This window comes from Mastomys coucha, unplaced genomic scaffold (genome assembly GCF_008632895.1).
Source record: "Mastomys coucha isolate ucsf_1 unplaced genomic scaffold, UCSF_Mcou_1 pScaffold21, whole genome shotgun sequence".
Classification (NCBI taxonomy): Eukaryota; Metazoa; Chordata; class Mammalia; order Rodentia; family Muridae; genus Mastomys; species Mastomys coucha.
The window spans coordinates 155,924,641-155,943,023 of NW_022196904.1; the positions used below are offsets into that span (position 1 = coordinate 155,924,641).

General features: G+C 42.8%; 1 long non-coding RNA gene across 2 annotated transcripts; it reads left to right on the forward strand.

Annotated features, from left to right (window-relative positions):
* Positions 1-7,458: 7,458 nt before the first annotated feature.
* Positions 7,459-13,587, forward strand: LOC116101124. Of its 2 annotated transcripts, none has more exons than XR_004122793.1 (3): positions 7,459-7,792; positions 12,641-12,737; positions 13,386-13,587. It is a non-coding gene; the product is annotated as an uncharacterized LOC116101124 (long non-coding RNA). The 2 variants fall into 2 exon arrangements; XR_004122794.1 differs by lacking the exon at positions 7,459-7,792 and adding an exon at positions 12,261-12,310.
* The last annotated feature ends 4,796 nt before the right edge of the window (positions 13,588-18,383 follow it).

The following is an 18,383-nucleotide window of genomic DNA, read 5'->3' on the forward strand; positions in this document are numbered from 1 at the left end:
ACACTAGCTTTCTCTCACTAGGGAGGCCAACAGCACAGTGCCTCAGTACACATGCTGGGTGCCTTAGAGTCCCATTCTGATGCTGAAAACCTGGAAGATTCCTGGAAAGCCACTGGTCCCCAGTCCCAGTGGAAGCCTGGAAATCCTGGTTCTGGCATCCTGGCAACGGCAAAGGCACCCACCACAGCGATAGGGTAAGTCAACTTCCAGGGAGAGTGAAGGCCGAAGGAACAAAAGGCAAAGAAGCTTCCTACTGCCACGCCCTTTTCCTCTGGGCTGCTACCAGAAGGCGCCACCCACCTATCAATCAAGTCATCAGGACGATTCCTCAGGTGGGGCTCTCTCCTCAGGTGTGGTCTTGGTCAATGGATGTAGAATTTCCATGGGGCAGCTGGAAGACTGCCTTGCTATGAAGGTTGGTTTTAATCAACTTGCTAGACTGTCTTCCAGTTGCCTCATAGAAATTCTCCACCCATTGGCCAGAACCACACAGAGGGAAGGACAGAGGGCCCGTGGACAGTCTGAATTACAATGGATCATGAGGCAACTCTTGTTGGTTCTGGGTATTTAGGGCTAAACTATATCACTTGGCCCTACAAATGCCCCCCTGAACACTCAGGGTAAGGGAGGGGGTTGCTCAGCATTTTGTATCCTGGGAGAGGTGGAATATTTGGCTTCATTACTCCTCGTTGAAACCTCGGGAGAAGTCACACTCTCCTGGGTACCAGGAAAGACATCAGACAAAGAGGCCTTCAAAATAGGCCTTGAACCATGGGAAGGGCATTAGCAGGCTGGAAAGAGAAGCTCTGCTTACAGGGTCAGTGTAGAGTCCTTCCCTCAGTGAGGTTTTATAATAGTTACTGAAATGAGAGCTTAGTGCTTATGAATCTGGCTTGAACAATGATAAAGGTGTCGCTCAGCTACTGCAGAAGATGCAACTACTGCATTCTATTCAAAGGCCCAATAGCAAACCATGAAGATGCTCCTAATCCAGTCAGACCTATGAACGAGGCTATGTCCTACACCTACACTGTCCAATTAGTCTCATTCTAGACATGTTAGATACCAGTGCCGTCCCTGTCCCGCTCCCCCTCCCCTGCAATACAGTCCATGTGCCTGTAGGACACTGAAGTGCAGCAGCATCACCAGGCATCTGTGGGTACCAAGTTGCCTCGGGCTGCGGTTCCAGGTGAAGGGAGGGTACCTATTGAGGTGCAGAGCAGCATTTCTGGGCTGGGTGAGGAACACTTCTGCCAGGCTAATTATTCATGTTGTGGGTTATCTTTAATCTCCTTCAATCCCTCTCTGCTATAAAAACCTAGTGTATCCACTTAAAGGATATGTTCTTAGCTGTGTGTAGAAGAAGTACTCAAAGATTAAACCTCATCATTATCCTTATGTTTAGCACCAGAGCCCTTTGCAGTCACACTTGGGGAAGCACACTGAAGTCTTTCCCCAAAAGTCCATAGGTATCTCTATTAAGTAGGTGTGGATAGAGGTGGTTGCGTGGAGACCAAGGGGACTACTTTCTTATGGTCCAGCGTGAGAGTTCCTGCCCTCTGTACATTCCATATTGACTGCCACTCCCTCAGGAGTAAAGGAGAAGGGGATATTTTTCATGGTCTGAAAATTCCTGAGACATGGCTGACTTTAGCAGACAAAGACAATAATACATTTTTTTTCAAATTTTTTTTTTTTTTTTGAAGAGACTGAACAGGAGAAAATGATTTTTGTATTGGGTAAGTGGATGTCTGACAGACCCAAATGAAATGGAATCCTGGGTTTGGAGGGCACATTTTCCACGGGCTCTACGCACTTAGTATAAAACTTGACTCTTAGATAAAGGCATCGAGATAACTTTATAAACAAATACAACCGTGAAATCTCTCAGACGCATGAGCACCTCACTGTCTCCCTCTAGTGGTCCAGCTGTGTTTCATCAGGTTGAATCTTGGGATGGGGACTCTGGAGCCCTCTTCTGGAGGGCAGGAGGCAGCTTCTGCCTTTCTGAGCTTGGAGACTGGCTGGCTGCAAAGCCAAAAAAGGGCAGACTGGCCTGAAGGAGCCACTGCTAAACACTGAATCACCTCCATGATGATTAGGGAATAGTTTCTCCTTCAAAGATGTCTAAAAGCAGAATAAAATAAAACGTCCTCTGCTTTTTCAAGATGGCTGAATTTCACGTCTTTTGTTTGTTTTGTGTTTTGATTTTTTGAAACAGGATCTCACGATAGCTCAGGCTAGTCTGGAAGTTGCTTTGTATTCCAGAATGGCCTCCAATCCGTGATCCTCTTGTGTCTGTCTTCTGAGGGTGGGAATTATTGATCCACACTGCTCTGTCCAGTTTATGGATCTTTTTAAAAAATAAATACATTTTCCTATTTAACTATCCTGTGGCATTGGACATGCTCTCATACTTAGCTAGTTTCAGAAGTGTGGTGTCTCTTTTCTCAGATGATTTCTGTGAATAACAAAACGGCTACAGAGAGCAGATATTATGAGCCTCAGAACACTCCCATGGATTCAGCTTGTAGTGACTGAAGCCATCTTATTTCTACTGATTGCCTAAAATAACAGTTTTCCTCTGAAGTTTTCCAAGAAACTTTATGCAAAAAGCAACCAACCACCACCACCACCAAAACCAACCAAACCGAACCATATGAGTGGAATGTGGATCTTTATAGGCAGAGCCTGGTGCCAAGAATGTGCCAGCTCTTTGAGATTATCTTAAGATAGGCCAGGGCCACTCCAGCTAAGGTGAGGTCATTTTTGTCCCAATCCTTCTTTTGCCCCAAGTGATGGGATCCACATAGTCTTGCTGTCATCCAGGGCCATGTGTTTTTGTCAGTTAGTTCCATGATAAATTGTAGTCTATGAGATCCTGGATCTGTGTCCCTTTCTTCAGTCTCCCTGTACCTGGGCCTGGATCTTGTTAAAACATCACTGCAACATGGGGTAGGTTTTGCAGACAGGAAGTAAGTATCAAAAACCGGGCTGTCTAGTTCTGACTTAGGGTCTGTGGAGTTCTGACCACACAGCAGTTGAACACTCATCAGTTTCTCTAACTGTAAAATGAAGAGAGTCTTGGTCTCCTTGAAGGATTATTGGGAGGAGGGACAGAGAGTGTGTAAGGTGATCCCTCACTCCTGGTGCTCGCCAATGCTAACCACCAAGAATGAGCAAGAAAAACTTAGTTTTTGTTGTTTGTTTCAGTGTTGCTGCTTGAGACAGGGTCTCCCTGTGGCACTCAGGCTGGCCATGAGCTTGTGAGCATAAGCCCCTAAATGCTGGCCTAGCAGGTCTACTCTGTTAAGCAAGATGAACATCTGAAACACACACATGCACACGCACATGCACACACACACATATACACATATACATACACATACATATATACACACACACATACACACACATACATACACATACATTCACATACATACATACACACATACACAAGCACACGCACACACGCACACACACACACACACCTCACACTTCATTTTTTTTTTTTTGAGACAGGGTTTCTCTGTGTAGCCCTGGCTGTCCTGGAACTCACTCTGGAGACCAGGCTGGCCTCAAACTCAGAAATCTGCCTGCCTCTGCCTCCCAAGTGCTGGGATTAAAGGCGTGTATCACCACTGCCTGGCTCTCCTTTCTTTCTTAAACACAGTATATGACTGATATTATCTTTTTTTTTTTTTTCAAAAACTCAGACTTTTAAAAAATGGCTCCAACTGGGTGATGGTGACACATGTCTTGAATCTTGGGAAGAAGGAGACAGATCTCTGTGAGTTCCAGGACAGCCAGGGCTACACAGAGAAACCCTGTGTCAAAACCAAACACACACACAAACAAAAAACCAAACCAAACCAACCAACCAACTAAAAACCTGGCTCTCACTCTTACATAAAACCAATAAAGCAAAGAGAGGCCGGTGAGGTCTGCACGTGGCTCTCTCATTTCCTACCATCCAGCTAAAGGGCTGGATGTAAGCTGCCTGCAGCCTGCAGAGATAGGAGGCCTCATTCCTCTCTCCATTCTCTCCCCTCACTAGCTTGCTGCTTCTCTCTGAAATGACTCCCTAGTCCTGCCTGCATTCTAACCTGCTGCAGAATAAGCAATGAGGACTGTAGCTTGTGAGTATTCGGCTTTATGTAACAAACTAAACCTATCCCAGCCGAGTACCTTGTGACTCTCTCTGCAAGGCACACGCTTGCTTCCCTTCTCAGCATGTGCATGCCCTTTGTGCCACGTGCTCCTTGCCAGTTGTGTAGAAAAGAACACTCATTAAAAGCATTGATTTGTACCTTGGCTCCTACAAAAGCAGCCTGAAATCAAACACATTGTGTATGGTAAAGGGAAGCCTATGCTCAAAGGATCAGAATCCAACTCACTCCATCTAGAGTTTTTTTTTCTCATCAACCAATAAACATGTTTATATTGTCTTGCTTTGGAGAAACCTCACAAAAATTTAGTTTTTCATTTTGCCTCTGCAGTTCGAAACTGTTTGTGGTTTGGAGATGCCCAATTCATGAGTCGCTGGATACTTACATATTATAATTTGTTTTTAGACAAGATCTTACTAAGTTGTCCAGGTTGGCCTCAAACTCATAATCCCCCTGCCTCTGTCTTCTGAATGCTGGGATTATAATATGCACATCCATGCTTGGGCCTCAGCTGATGATCTTTCAGTATGCAGCTTCGAGCTCTGCATCCTGTCCACCACACCTTAGAGATGACCACTTTAGAAACCTATACTCAGTGCTGGGTAGTGTTGGAATGCTCACCTAGCATGTTTGAGACTCTGGATTCAAGCTCCAGCAAGGTCACAAACCAACTACAAACCAACAAACAGGGAGTATGTTTATACTCCCTGTTTTCACATGTCCCTTTCCTTCTGGATGCCTGACATATACATTTTATGAGAGAACTATGAAGCCTAATGCATTTTGGCCAATTCATTTAAAAATATTTTCCTGTTGTTTGAAAGAGTAAAATAATAAGACCATTCCTTCCTTTCCTTTTCTCCCTTCAAACTCTCCCATATAGCCCCTCCTTATGCTCTTTCAAATTCATGCTCTTCATTTTTGTCACAAAGCCAGGTCATTAAGCTGAAGGTGAATGACTTTGATGGGTTTTCCGAGCAGCAGACCTTAAACTCAAAATACAAGTGCAGGTGAGTTATTAGGAAAATGTTTCCAGAAGGTCCTGCCTAAGGAATGGAAAAGATGGAGAAGAGGGAGAAGGAAGGCAGTGTTGGGAGACAGCTGCGTCTCCACTTGATCTGATGGGACCACTGGGAGGAAAATGCATTTATCAAGAGTCTCTTTTCAAGGCTAGGAGAATTTCATGTTAGATGTCGCTGCCCCAACTGAGGTCAGGTATTAGTAGGAAAGGTCAGTATGTATGCTGGGGTACTATGGGCTCTTCAGCTTTTTAAATAGACAAGTTCTATTCAGAAGCCATGGTCAAAGCTCTGAGAAGAGCAAATCTTGACAAAGTTGGGAATAAGGTATAGAGAGGCTTGGAGTAAACACAGAACCCAAGAGTTCTAGAAAGAGTGCCAATATCTTCCATCCAGAGTTCTCATAAGACATACAGGGAACCAATCAGCAAATTAGTAAAGGCTCCCAACTTCCATTTATAAACACTTGTTCTAATACATAAGGTATCTTTTTTTTAAAAAAAATATCATATTTATATATATTATATCCTCATTACATAGTGTTCATAGACTAAAATTTTGGCAAAGAAATATTGCTCAACTAGAAAGCTAATCTCCCCATGGCTAAGGCACTGGATTCATTTGTCAGGGTTTTCCAGATAAAAAGAACCAATCAAACGATGTCAACAGGTAGATAACAGGTAGATGTATTGATGGCTGAAGAGATGGACACATATACATATATACAACATACATACATACATGCATACACACACACACACACACATATACACACTAGAGTTAACATTGCAATTGGTGCATTTAGTTATGGAGGTCAATACATTAATAATTTAATCTAATGTCAAGGACTGGAGGACCTGGGGGTCACTTCTTATAGAAGCCCAAGAATTTGGAGTTCTGATGTCCAAGGGCAAGAGAAGATGTGTGTCATTGTCCCAGAAGAGAGAGAAGCTTCATTTTTTTCTCCATCTGAGTTTTATTTGGCCCTCAGCTGTTTGAATGCTGCTGCCCAGATTAGTAAGCCTGGACCTGCTCTACCCTGTCTGCTGATGAAAGTGTTAATCTCTTCCCAAAACATGGGCACATAGACACACCCAGAAATAATGCTTTGTCAGCTATCCAAGTGTAGTGGAACTCTATCTTCTGGGCATGAGAGGACCAGTGCTGGACTGAAATCAGTAGCTGTGTTGACCCACAAAAGACAGTGATCAGGAGATTGGGGCTACCAATAGTCATTCATAGCCAGGGATGGTCAAGCATGCCTGAAATCATAGCACTTAGGAGGTAAAAGCAGGAGGGTCAGAAGTTCAAGATCACCCTCATCTCCGAAGTAAGCTCAAGCCTACATGAGATCTTTCATTAAATAAAACAAAAAAATTAAACTAAGAGCAACAAACCCAAAAACAAAACAAAATTCCTTCATGAGCCTGTGAGAAGTCATCAAACCCTCACCCAAGAGCTCAGCCACTTCTTTCTGTCCTCATTCAGCTATAGGTAATCCTTTCCTAGCTGAACTGGTCTAGATTATGCACACAAGGGTATGTGTGCTATGAATGCATACGAAATGAAAGGTTGACTAGGGTTGGGGATTCCAGTGATGCAGCCAATCTTCATGAGTCTTGACACATGGGTGTGGGACTCATCACTGATACTCTTGTAAATGACTCCTATAAGCAGCCTCAACAAACCAACTGGTTGATCAAACTGGAAATGGATGGAATACTTCCTTTGGTCTAATAATCTCCCACCTGGGGTGGACAGGCATTTCTGTGCATAAAGGTTGTTCAACACTGTATCCCTTAGCCTCATCAAGTTGGCACATAAAATTACCCATCGCACTGGAGTGAGAGATGTACCCTTATCACTGAGATGGAAGTACTAAATCTGTTGCCAGAGTGAGATCTTTTAAAGATATAGAATAACCAGGACACCAAAAGAGAGGATGGAGAGACAGAAAGAGAATACTTTGTAACTGGTAAAGTCATGAAGCTAGCCTTCAAGTGGACAGAATGACTTGAAACAAAAAACAGGGCTCTGAAAATCCATATGCAAGGTAGGTTGGAGAGTGAATATACCACAGAGGAGGGGGGGAAGATGAGACCGATGCAAGCATCCAGGGAGGACTGGGCACATCTGTGGGAGTAATAAAAGGTTCACAAGGTATTTTTATATAGAGACACATCTGATCAATTACTTTTCTCACTGTTGTGACAGAATGTCTGACAAAGACCGTGAAAGAAAGGAAGGTTGTCTCACAGCTCAAATTATAGTTCATCAAGGTGGGTTGCCATGGTGGGATGCCATGGTGGAATGCCATGGTGGGTTGCCATGGTAATAAGAACAGTTCTAGCTGAGGCAGCAGGAACTAGTGGCTGCTGATTGCATTGTATCATGGCTTTTGTTTTTGTTTGATTTCTGACCATGAGTAGAACGTAATTAGCTGTCACACAGCCTGGGACCCCAGCTTATAGAATGGTGTTTTCCACACTCAGATGGGTCTTCTCTTCTCTGTTACACCTTTCTGGTAACACCCTTGTAAATTTGCACAGATCCAGTTATGTTACAACAAAGATTAGCTACCAGGAGAAAGCATGTGAGGAGGAGGTAAAAATCCTTAAATCTGGAATAAGAGGGGGTCTCTGTCCTGTTCCCTCAAGAAAAGATACCTTGTCTACCTACCACTATCCCACACATTCATGGTGCTTATTTGAGTCAGTATGTGGTAAATTATTTAGTAGAAATTCTATATATTTTTCTGCTTTGAAATGACTATGTTCAGATGATACTAAACTCTTTCTTCCTGAGCCCCAGATGAAGGACCCCAATGTAGATAAGACCACGGTAGGAGTATGTGTATCTGAGGGATGAGTGCATGCTCCTCCAATGCTGTCTAATTTAGAAGATTGGGGATGTTAGAAGTCATGTTCAAGAAGTTCTTGGCCCCCAAGATGCAGTTCTGGGTGATAGGGTAGACCTTCAAGATATAGTGCTTTGCAGGAGGTCCTGGGATGGTCAGAGTGTACCCTCAATGAGGATTATTTCTTGTGGAAACCTGAGAGTTCTCCTGAGAGTAGTTTTTGTTTACTTTTTTTAAAAAAATAAAACTTGGTTGTTATTTTTTTTAAGGTCATAGTACATAGAGCTTATTACCAAAATCTTGTGTGTCTTTGAACCATCTTAGAAACAAGTAATAATAATAATAATAATAATAATAATAATAATAGTAATAATAATAATAATTAGTAGCAGCAGTAGTAGTAGTAGTAGTAGTAGTAGTAGTAGTAGTAGTAGTAGTAGATCCCCAGATATCTTCCTAGTAGTTGAAAATACAAGATCAGTGGGCTCTGGCATGCTGAATCTCAGCACATGATGTACCAGAAGGAAACCCAGAATAACCTTGCCTGCCATATTTGAATCTGGAAGTTTCCAAAGTCCTTTTCACTGTGGACAGGTGCACACTGATATAAAGGATTAAGAAAGAGAGCAACCAGTGCCTTGACTCACCCTCTAAAGGAAGCAGGAATAGAAGCCCTAACCACAAACTTGCGTGTGTTTTCAGTAGAGAATGTACAGCTAATCCAGACTGTCAGTTCTTTCTGAGCACTAAGCATGAATAGCAATATGCTGGCACTAAGGGAAATCTCCAATCTTACCATAAAGTGTAAGCCAAAATTTAACAGACAAATCCGCCCCGTTAGCCTACGTTACCCCTTGATCTGCATTAGGGATAGGCTATGGTGGCAGGGGAAAGGGGATAAAGACAGGTTGGATAGAATCTCTGACCTAAGACTATGAGAATGTCTGTAGCAGAAACAGTAGGTGTCTTTGTCCACTCAGGCCACATCACAACATACCAAATGGCCAGTCTATAAACATCAGAACTGCAGTTCTGATATCCCCAGGGTACAAGGAGTTATGGATCGAGGCAGGCACATTTGGTATTCAGTGAGAGCCTGCTTTCCTGGTCATAGACAGGGAGTCTTGGCTGCATCCTTCCTTCTTGGGAGAAGAAGGAGTCAGTGCTCTGGGAACTCTTTTAAAAATGCTTTACACAATGCTTTACAAGGGCTCTTGTGACTTAATCCCCTCCTAATGGCTCCACTGTCTAATAACTTCACATCTGTAAGTGGCAGGTCAGTGTATGAAGAACAAACACATTCAGCCCATAGCAATAGTCTAGCGGTGAATTAGAAGTATTCTCTGTTGAAAACTTGAGAGAAAGAAGTTAGTAACTTTCTAGAAAGGAATTTAGCACATATTCAGGAATATTAAAAGGCAGAGAGAAAGACGAGAAGGTTTGAGTCTATTTTGCCTTTGACTCTTGGGCTCACTTTGACTTTGGGGAATGTTTCTCCTTGTATCAATACTGCTAGGTGAACAAGAACTCTCTTGGAAGCTTTTGCTCATACTCAAGTCACTATAATAGCGTGAAGGTCCAAAGACAGACTTTTTTAGAGCAGGCTCAGACCTTCGTTCCTCTCTACCCATTGTCCCCTAGGGCCATGATCTAGTCAATGTCCTCAAAAAGGAGTCATCATCTTCCTCCTTGGAGTAGCTGCCACATTGTGGAGCTGGAGCCCCCGCTTATCACCCTACACAAGTACTGTGACTGGAGTAGAACTCAGGGAAGGGAGGAGTTATCATTTCGAGTTTTTTGTCTGAAGGCATCTGGTGTCCCCCTTAGCCACCCACTATGACCATTGCTCAGCTTGCAGGTATCATTTTGAAAGGAAAGGAAACAGTGGTGAAATAAGAGCTGTGTTACTGAATGTATACACGACCCACATTAGTCACACTCACCCGGGTGTAAGTTATGACTTTGTCACTCTTCTCACGTCAATGACCAGCTTTTAAAGTAAACTGCACTGACAACCTTGACGTGCCTCTCTTGGGCCAAGACCTCACTTTCCTCTGATCATATTTTTCTCAAATGATTTTCCTGCCACATAAAGTGTACAATACTCACTGTAGAGAGAAACTCCATTTGCCTGTAAATTTCATGAAATCATTGTTTTTAGTAGCTGAGTACTACTCCATTGTGTAAGTGTACCACATTTTCTGTATCCATTCCTCTGTTGAAGGACATCTGGGTTCTTTCCAGCTTCTGGTTATTATAAATAAGGCTACTATGAACATAGTGGAGTATGTGTCCTTGTTATATGTTGGAGCATCTTTTGGGTATATGCCCAGAAGTGGTATAGCTAGGTCCTCAGGTAGAATTATTTCCAATTTTCTGAGAAGCCACAAGACTGATTTCCAGAGTGGTTGTACCAGCTTGCAATTCCACCAGCAATAGAGGAGTGTTCCCCTTTCTCCACATCCTCGACAGCATCTGCTGTCACCTGAGGTTCTCATTTTAGCCATTTTGACTGGTATGAGGTAGAATCTCAGGGTTGTTTTTATATGCATTTCCCTGATGACTAAGGATGTTGAATATTTAAGTGCTTCTCAGCCACTTGAAATTCCTCACTTGAGAATTCTCTGTTTAGCTCTGTACCCCATTTTAAGAGGGTTATTTGGTTCTCTGGAGTCTAACTTCTTGAGTTCGTTGGATGTTAGCCCTCTATCAGATATAGGGTTGGTAAAGATCTTTTCCCAATCTGTGGGTTGCTGTTTTGCTCTATTGACAGTGTCCTTTGCCTTATAGAAGCTTTTCAATTTTATGAGGTCCCATTTGTCCATTCTTGATCTCAAAGCATAAATGTTCTGCTCAGGATTTTTTTCCCCTGTACCAAATCGAGGTTCTTTCCCACTTTCTCTTCTATTAGATTCATCCCACAGATGCAGGGATGGTTCAATATATGAAAATCCATCAATGTCATCTACTATATAAACAAACTCAAAGAAAAAAAAAACACATGATCATCTCATTAGATGCCAAAATAGCCTTTGACAAAATACACCACTACTTTATGCTAAAGGTATTGAACAGAATAGGAATCCAAGGTATATACCTAAGTATAGTAAAAGCAACATACAACAAACCAATAGCCAACATCAAACTATATATGAAGAAAAACTTGAAGCAATCCCACTAAAATCAGGGACAAGATAAGGCTGCCCACTCTCCCCCTATGCATTCAATATAGTACTTGAAGTTCTATCCAGAACAATTAGGCAACAAAAGAGGATCAAAGGGATACAAATTGGAAAGGAGGAAGTCAAAATATCATTATTTGCAGATGATATGATAGTATACATAAGTGACCACCCCTCCCCCCCGCCAAAAAATCCATGAGAGAACTCCTACAGCTGATAAACAACTTCAGCAAAGTGGCTGGATACAAAATTAACTCAAACAAATCAGTAGCTTTCCTCTACCCAGAGGATAAATGGGCTGAGAAAGAAGTTAGGGAAACAACACCCTTCACAATAGTCACAAATGATATGAAATATCTTGGTATGATACTAACCAAGCGAGTGAAAGATTTGTATGACAAGAGCTTCAAATCTCTGAAGAAAGAAATTGAAAAGATCTCAGAAAATGGAAAGATCTCCCATGCTCATGGATAGGCAGGATGAATTTAGTAAAAATGACCATCGTACCAAAAGCAATATACAGATTCAATGCAATCCCCATCAAAATTCCAACTCAAATCTTCACAGAGATAGAAGGAGAAATTTTCAAATTTATTTGGAATAACAAAAAACCCAGAATATCAAAAAACATTCTCATCAATAAAAGAACTTCTGGGGAACTCACCATCCTTGAACTCAAGCTATACTACAGAGTAATAGTAATAAAAACCGCATGGGTATTGGTACAGAGACAGACAGGTAGATCAGTGGAATAGAACTGAAGACCCAGCAATGAGCCCACACACCTATGGGCACTTGATCTTTGACAAAGGACCCAAAACCATCCAGTGGGGAAAAAGGTGACATTTTCAATAGATGGTGCTGGTTCAACTGGCCGTCAGCATGTAGAAGAATGCAAATTGACCCATTCTTATCTCCTTGTGCAAAGCTCAAGTCCAGGTGGATCAAGGACCTCCACATAAAACCAGATACAATGAATCTAATAGAAGAGAACGTGGGAGAAAAATCTGTTTTATGTTGTATGGATACATCACTTGTCAATAAAAAAAGCCTATGGCCAATGAGCTGAAGCAGGATTAGGAGGTGAGGTATTTGGTAGAGAGAATGGGAGGGAAGGAGAGAGTGTTGGGGCGAGGGATAAAGAAGAATTCTGGGAAAGAGTCAGAGGTATGGGAGATTCAACAGGGACCTCTGAGAAGAGGTAACAAGCCACGTGGTACTCCATAGACTAGAATGAGCAGATAATTGAGTTATGTGCTAGTCAGGGGAACAAGCTCTAGCGTATGGCCTAGGCATTTATTCAGAAAATATTCAGTCTCAGAGCCATTACTCTGGGAATAAAGTGGCTGGGTAGAAAAGCTTGATGTTATAACTCACAATTATTTACTTATCTGCTGTTGTTGTTTTTCCTAGGTAACTTTGCACTTCCTGGGCACAAACCTTTCTCTGCATTCTGTACGTCCCATATCCATGAAGTCACTGTTTCATGGACTAAATGGATGCGTGACAAGTAAGGAGAACAAAACACACTCTTTCTCCATCTTTGTTTACACAGATCTTTCTCTCGGGGGTTGGTAGAGGCAGACTTGTCCCATTGTGCCTATAAAAGTGTGATTGCAGAGGAAGCTTCCTATCCTCTAGGAGGGACTCTCAGGTTCCAGCTCTGCACTTGAATCACTTGGGAAATATATCAGAAAGGAGCCCACCTTTCCCAGCTCGAGCACAGACTCTCTGTGGGGAGGGTCTGAATACCAGCGTCTTCCCAAAGCGTCTTTGATGGCTTTATTGAGAAGACTGCATCCAGGCCACAATCTTTAGGCTATCCTGATGTTATTCATGAGGGAGTAGGAGGTGCCATTGCCATCTTTGGGCAGAGCTCTGCTGGAGGGAGATGCCTCCAGAGGTGTTATGCTGGCCTTGCATTGCCCTCAGACCTTTATAAAGGTTTTTCTCTAAACCTAGCTGATCCAACTTTTAGACACAACATTGAGAACTTTTATCTTAATATTTCTATCCCCACTACTGTTTCCCCTCTTCTAACTATCACCCTCTAAATAATTGTCTATCTTCTGACCCAAATGTTGAGAGTTCAACTTGGCCACTCTCAAGGTCGCCATGAAGTCCCTTCATGACTACAGAGAATCTTGTTTTAAAACAGGTGTTAAGAAGGATGAGCAGAGATTAGAATGAGCAAGGAGGTCATAGAAGCAAAGAGCAGAAGCCTACCAGCTAGGAATGAAAGACGGAGCCCAAACACAGTTTTAAATCAAGACCATAAAAATCCTGTCAAACATGGTGAGAGTGAAGTGTATTGCTATCGCTTAATCAAAATAAAATGTGTTACTATCTTAATGCCAAAACCTCCGGGTAGACCACACAGTATTGACTCTGGGATCTGGGATGTGATTGACAAGTCCTCTCAGAGTCTTGAATTTGTATGTAGGAATTAAATGATAACCCAATGCTCACTTTTGAAATGTGAAGAAACTGGGCTCCAATGGGGTAAAGTGGCATAAGGTCATATTACTACCTCAGAGCGAAGACAGAAGGGGCACCAAGGGCTGCAGCTGACACTAAAAGGATCAAGCACTGCTGGGACAGGGTGGTTAAAAACTGCTGTTGGCACCTTAGGACATCATTAAAAAGAGAAACCAGGGAAGTAACTCACAGCTCAGTGACTGTGTGTTCATCATGCAGAAGGTCCTTGGGTCAATTCTGAGAGGAGGGGAACAGGAGAGGTAGGGGAGGCACCATAATTCTTCTCTGTGCTTCTGGAAGCACATTCCTACCCTCTTTATGAGCTGACTGGGGATTTGGGGCTCGACTGCCAGCATTCTTGGATCCCTTTCTTCAGCTTGGCCACTATTCTGACCAACCTCTCCCCAGTGGATTCTTTCTGGTCCCTGTGAAACCAAAAGGCTGTGGTCCCAGCCCCTCCTACAGCAGGCCTCCCTGCTTGCTTCCTCCATCCTTTCTTGCCTCCCACCGATGTCTGGGCAAGACGTCATCTTCTTCCTCAGATCATTGTTTGGTTGAATCATTTCTCCTGTCACATAAAGTGTGCGATGATCGCAATCATTTACTTTCCTATGTGCTTCTTGTCCTTGTTGTTCCTCGGGCCAGTTTTGCACTCTCTTGGGACAAACCCTTCTCGGTCATCTTGTGCTTCCCACATCCATGAGGTCACTGTTTCATGGAATAAGTGGATAAATGATAAGTAAGGAAAACGATTAAAAAAAAAAGCTGTTTCCCCATCTTTCTTTACACTAATTGTTCTCTCTAAGAGGGGACAGACTTGTCCCCGCTGTTCTATAAAGGCATGATTGCAAAGGTAGCATTCTAAACCAGGTCCTTCCCATTGCTTACTGCGAAAGTGAGGACTTGTAGGATCTAACATTTAGGGTGAGTTAGAAGCTATGTTGACTCATTACTCTGTGAGTTAATGAAGGAAGCCTCTAAAAGGCTGGTGGGGAAGAATGAATCAGAGTCCACCTATCTTAGTTTGCTTATAGGCATTTCCTGGTGAAATTCTCTTCACCTAACCACCTAGATCCCATCCCCTAGATCCACTGTCTCTCAGTATCTTTACCTTAGGACTAACTTCCATGAATCTGTGGAGGGTAGACAGTATCCAAACCTCAGCACAGGGAAAATTATGGAAAACAATAATTTAAATGTAGGATAAAAAGGATTGGGTCTAAACAGGAAGTATTGGAGGTCTGACAGGCTCAGAAATTTTATTCAAGACATTTGCTCATGCATGCACATGTATGTGGGTGTGTGTGCGTGCGCATGCACATGTGTGCATTCATGTATGTGTTGTGCTGGGGATCAAACCCAGAGCCTTGTGTATGCAAGGCAAGTGCTCTGTCAGGGTCTTCAGCTGTAGCTTCCTAATTTACGAGTTTTCATCTGTAATCTTGGGGAATTATTTACCTCTTCTGAAACAATTTTCTATCTGTAAAGTGGAGAGAAAAAGCAAACATTTGGCATAGCTGAAAAAAAAATACTTAAAATGTCCCATAGAAATGCTTTGGCATGGTTTTTAATGTGCTGTGGCTTAAAAATACTGGCTTCCTGTTCATTTATGTTTTCCTAAATGTAGATTTGCAGCTTTAAACACAATGTGAAAAAAATAGGAGAGAACTTTAGTGGTCATGGGTATTTCCCACTTATCTTACAGATAAGGACAATGAACCAAGAGTCACAGACTAATGGCCAAGCCAACCAAAGGTCACGTTTCTATACTTTAGGATCAAATTTATATTGCTAAATTCACATTGATCATTGATCATGAATGTGATGTAGGACATCTCTTCAAATGTTAGACTGGGGCCTTATAGTTAGGAGACAAGGGAGAAGATTGGCAGACTCAAAATAAATAAAAGGAAAAGAATGCCAAGTGGGGCAGAGGGTGGTATAAGGACATTATAATATGTATGATACTAAGTGTGGCCAGGAGAACTGGGGAAAGAGATGGGATAATAACCATAAGGCAGGACCAGAGAAATCACTCAATCAATAAAGTGCTTGCCACACAAGTTTGATGTCAGAGCTTCAAAACCCATGGTTTTGTAAAAGCCAGAGTCTGGTGTACTTGTAATCCCAGGACTGGGCAGATAGGGGATAGGTGGGCCCCTAGGGTTCACTGACCAGTCAGTTTAGCCAATCAGATCTCTATGTTCAGTAAGAGATTCTGTCTCAAAGGATCAGATAGAAACTGACTCAAGAAGGCACCTGCTGCTTTGAGTACACATATGTCCTCTCTCTCTCTCTCTCTCTCTCTCTCTCTCTCTCTCTCTCTCTCTCTCTCTCTTTCACACACACACACACACACACACACACACACACGCATGCATGCACACACAGACACACATACACATACACACACACACAGACACACACACAGACACACAAACACAGACACATACACACACATACACACACACAGACACACACAAACAGACACACACACAGACACACACATACATACACACAGAGCAGATTGTCACTGAATATAGTAAATTTTCAAAAGAACAATTTGACAATCCAGGGAAAACCTCAGACTTGTCAGGCCTTGTCTTTTGATTTTCTCTCTCATCTATGTTGTCTGGAGCGCTGTGAGATGAGATTCTTTATGTTTTAGAATAAGCATGGAAACTTTCAACTTCCTAAGGCTTTTTGGCCTGGAGACATGATGGCTTTTCCTCTCTTCCCCTTCTTTTTCTGTTCATTTGAGTCCTTGAGTTAGGAAAACTCGGAGCACCACCTCGGCCTTGAGATTCTGTTCCTGGGCCTTGCACTTGCCTTTTACCAAGAAACCTCCCTAAAAGGACTCCTTCACTGCGAGGTGCCCGCACGTTCACAGCCCAGAGAACTTCTCGTGTTCCTTCTTTAGAAGCTTATGCCTGTTCTGTATATACAAGCAGAGACAGCCTGTTTTAGGATGGCTCATACCAACATAGTCTACAGAAATAAACAGTTACTAGAAATCCTGTCATCAACCTAGTAGAAAATCTAGGCTTCACTTTGCACCCAAGCCTTGTCCTGCTCCTCAGGGAATCCTCACCCCCTGGGTTGTAAAAACCCTGATCATTTATTTAAAGGGAAAATGAAAACTTTGTGATTGTGAGGGCTAATGGAGTTTCGTGTGGATGACTATCTTATGAAGCATCTTTCTAGCCTGGGGAGATTCAGTTCAAGCTTTTGTCCTTGGGGAAAAAGTGTCATAAGCCATTTTATTACACCCAGTCATTTATAGAATCCAGTTCTCATAAAGGTCATGGTGGCCTTTATGAGTTTTCTACCCTGAGTATGAGCTGTAAGCTTTAAGAATTTTCAGGGGCAGAGTGGTGTTGGTCCACGGCTTGAATCCCAGAACCCGACAGGCTGAGGCAGGCAGATCTCCAAGTTCAAGACCAGCCCAGTCTACAGAGTGAGTTCTAGGACAACCAGGCTACACAGAGAAACCCTGTCTCGAAAAGCGAAATAAACAAACAAAAAACAAACAAACAAAAACTTCAGAGGTATTTAGTACACAGAAATGAATTAGGCAAGGCCCATTTGATCTTTGATGATCACACTAAGTGCTACCATTTACCTGAGCCGATAGCATCCCTTTAAATCAGCTCAGCTCAGTGAAATCCAGCAATGGTACATTTATGTCATTATCAACCATAGAGACCTAAACTACACTTCTCAGTCTTAATTGGTGTCTATTTTATGAGGAAAAAATAGCTAGTTCATAAAGCAATTCCCTCTCCACCTCTGTGTGTGTTCCCCTGGGCAGTGGTTCTCAAAAAACGCAAGCCTGGTGACCTGTTGAAACATAGCTTGTTGGGTACTGTCTCAACTCGATGCTTCAGTGGATCTGGGGTGGGGCTGTTATACACGCACACGCACATGGTCATTCCTTTGAGGAACTAGATCAAAGCCAGAGTGAATATTGGAGCCGGAAGGCACCTCTCAACTCTGTGCCTTCCAGCCAGATCTGTGGAGTTCTTCTGATTTCCCCTGGGAACCACAGAGCTAAGGGATAAATGGAATGAACCTCTTGACCTAGCATCAGCTTTTAAGCCATTTCAATATGTCCTCCCCCGACACTCCCCCCCCCCCGTGTAGTTCTTTATTTTTGAAACTTTTCTGTTTCAAATCACTTAAGAATAAAAGTTAAAAGAAGCTAAAATTATGTCATGGAACTAATGTGAGGGAAGTTCAGAAGCAAGAAGGAGCATCCATAAGAGTAGTCTCCCTGGGTACTTGTCTTGGGTTTGAGTCGTGCCTGGCATTTGAGGGCCTGCTGCATCCTTTCTTGATTCTTTACTGGTACATGGTTCACAGCATCTGCACACAGCATCCGACAGACGCTTGTTAGTGATTAGAACATGGGCCTCAGGTAGTTCTCAGTGGGATTCCAGCTTTGGCCAGTTACCAGCTCTGCGAAGCTGGGACTCACTTAACCTGGGGCTGCTGCTGCGTACTCCAGGTGGTTCCATTTTCAAAAAGAACAAAGTGACTGATGTTCCCGGTAGTTGTACAAGACCATGGCTCTGATTGAACCTTGCTTCCCATCTCTATGGCGTAGGGAGAGTAACTCTACCTAGAGATTATAGGGATTAAACGACAATCAATGCTTATGAAGATTTTAACCCAGTTT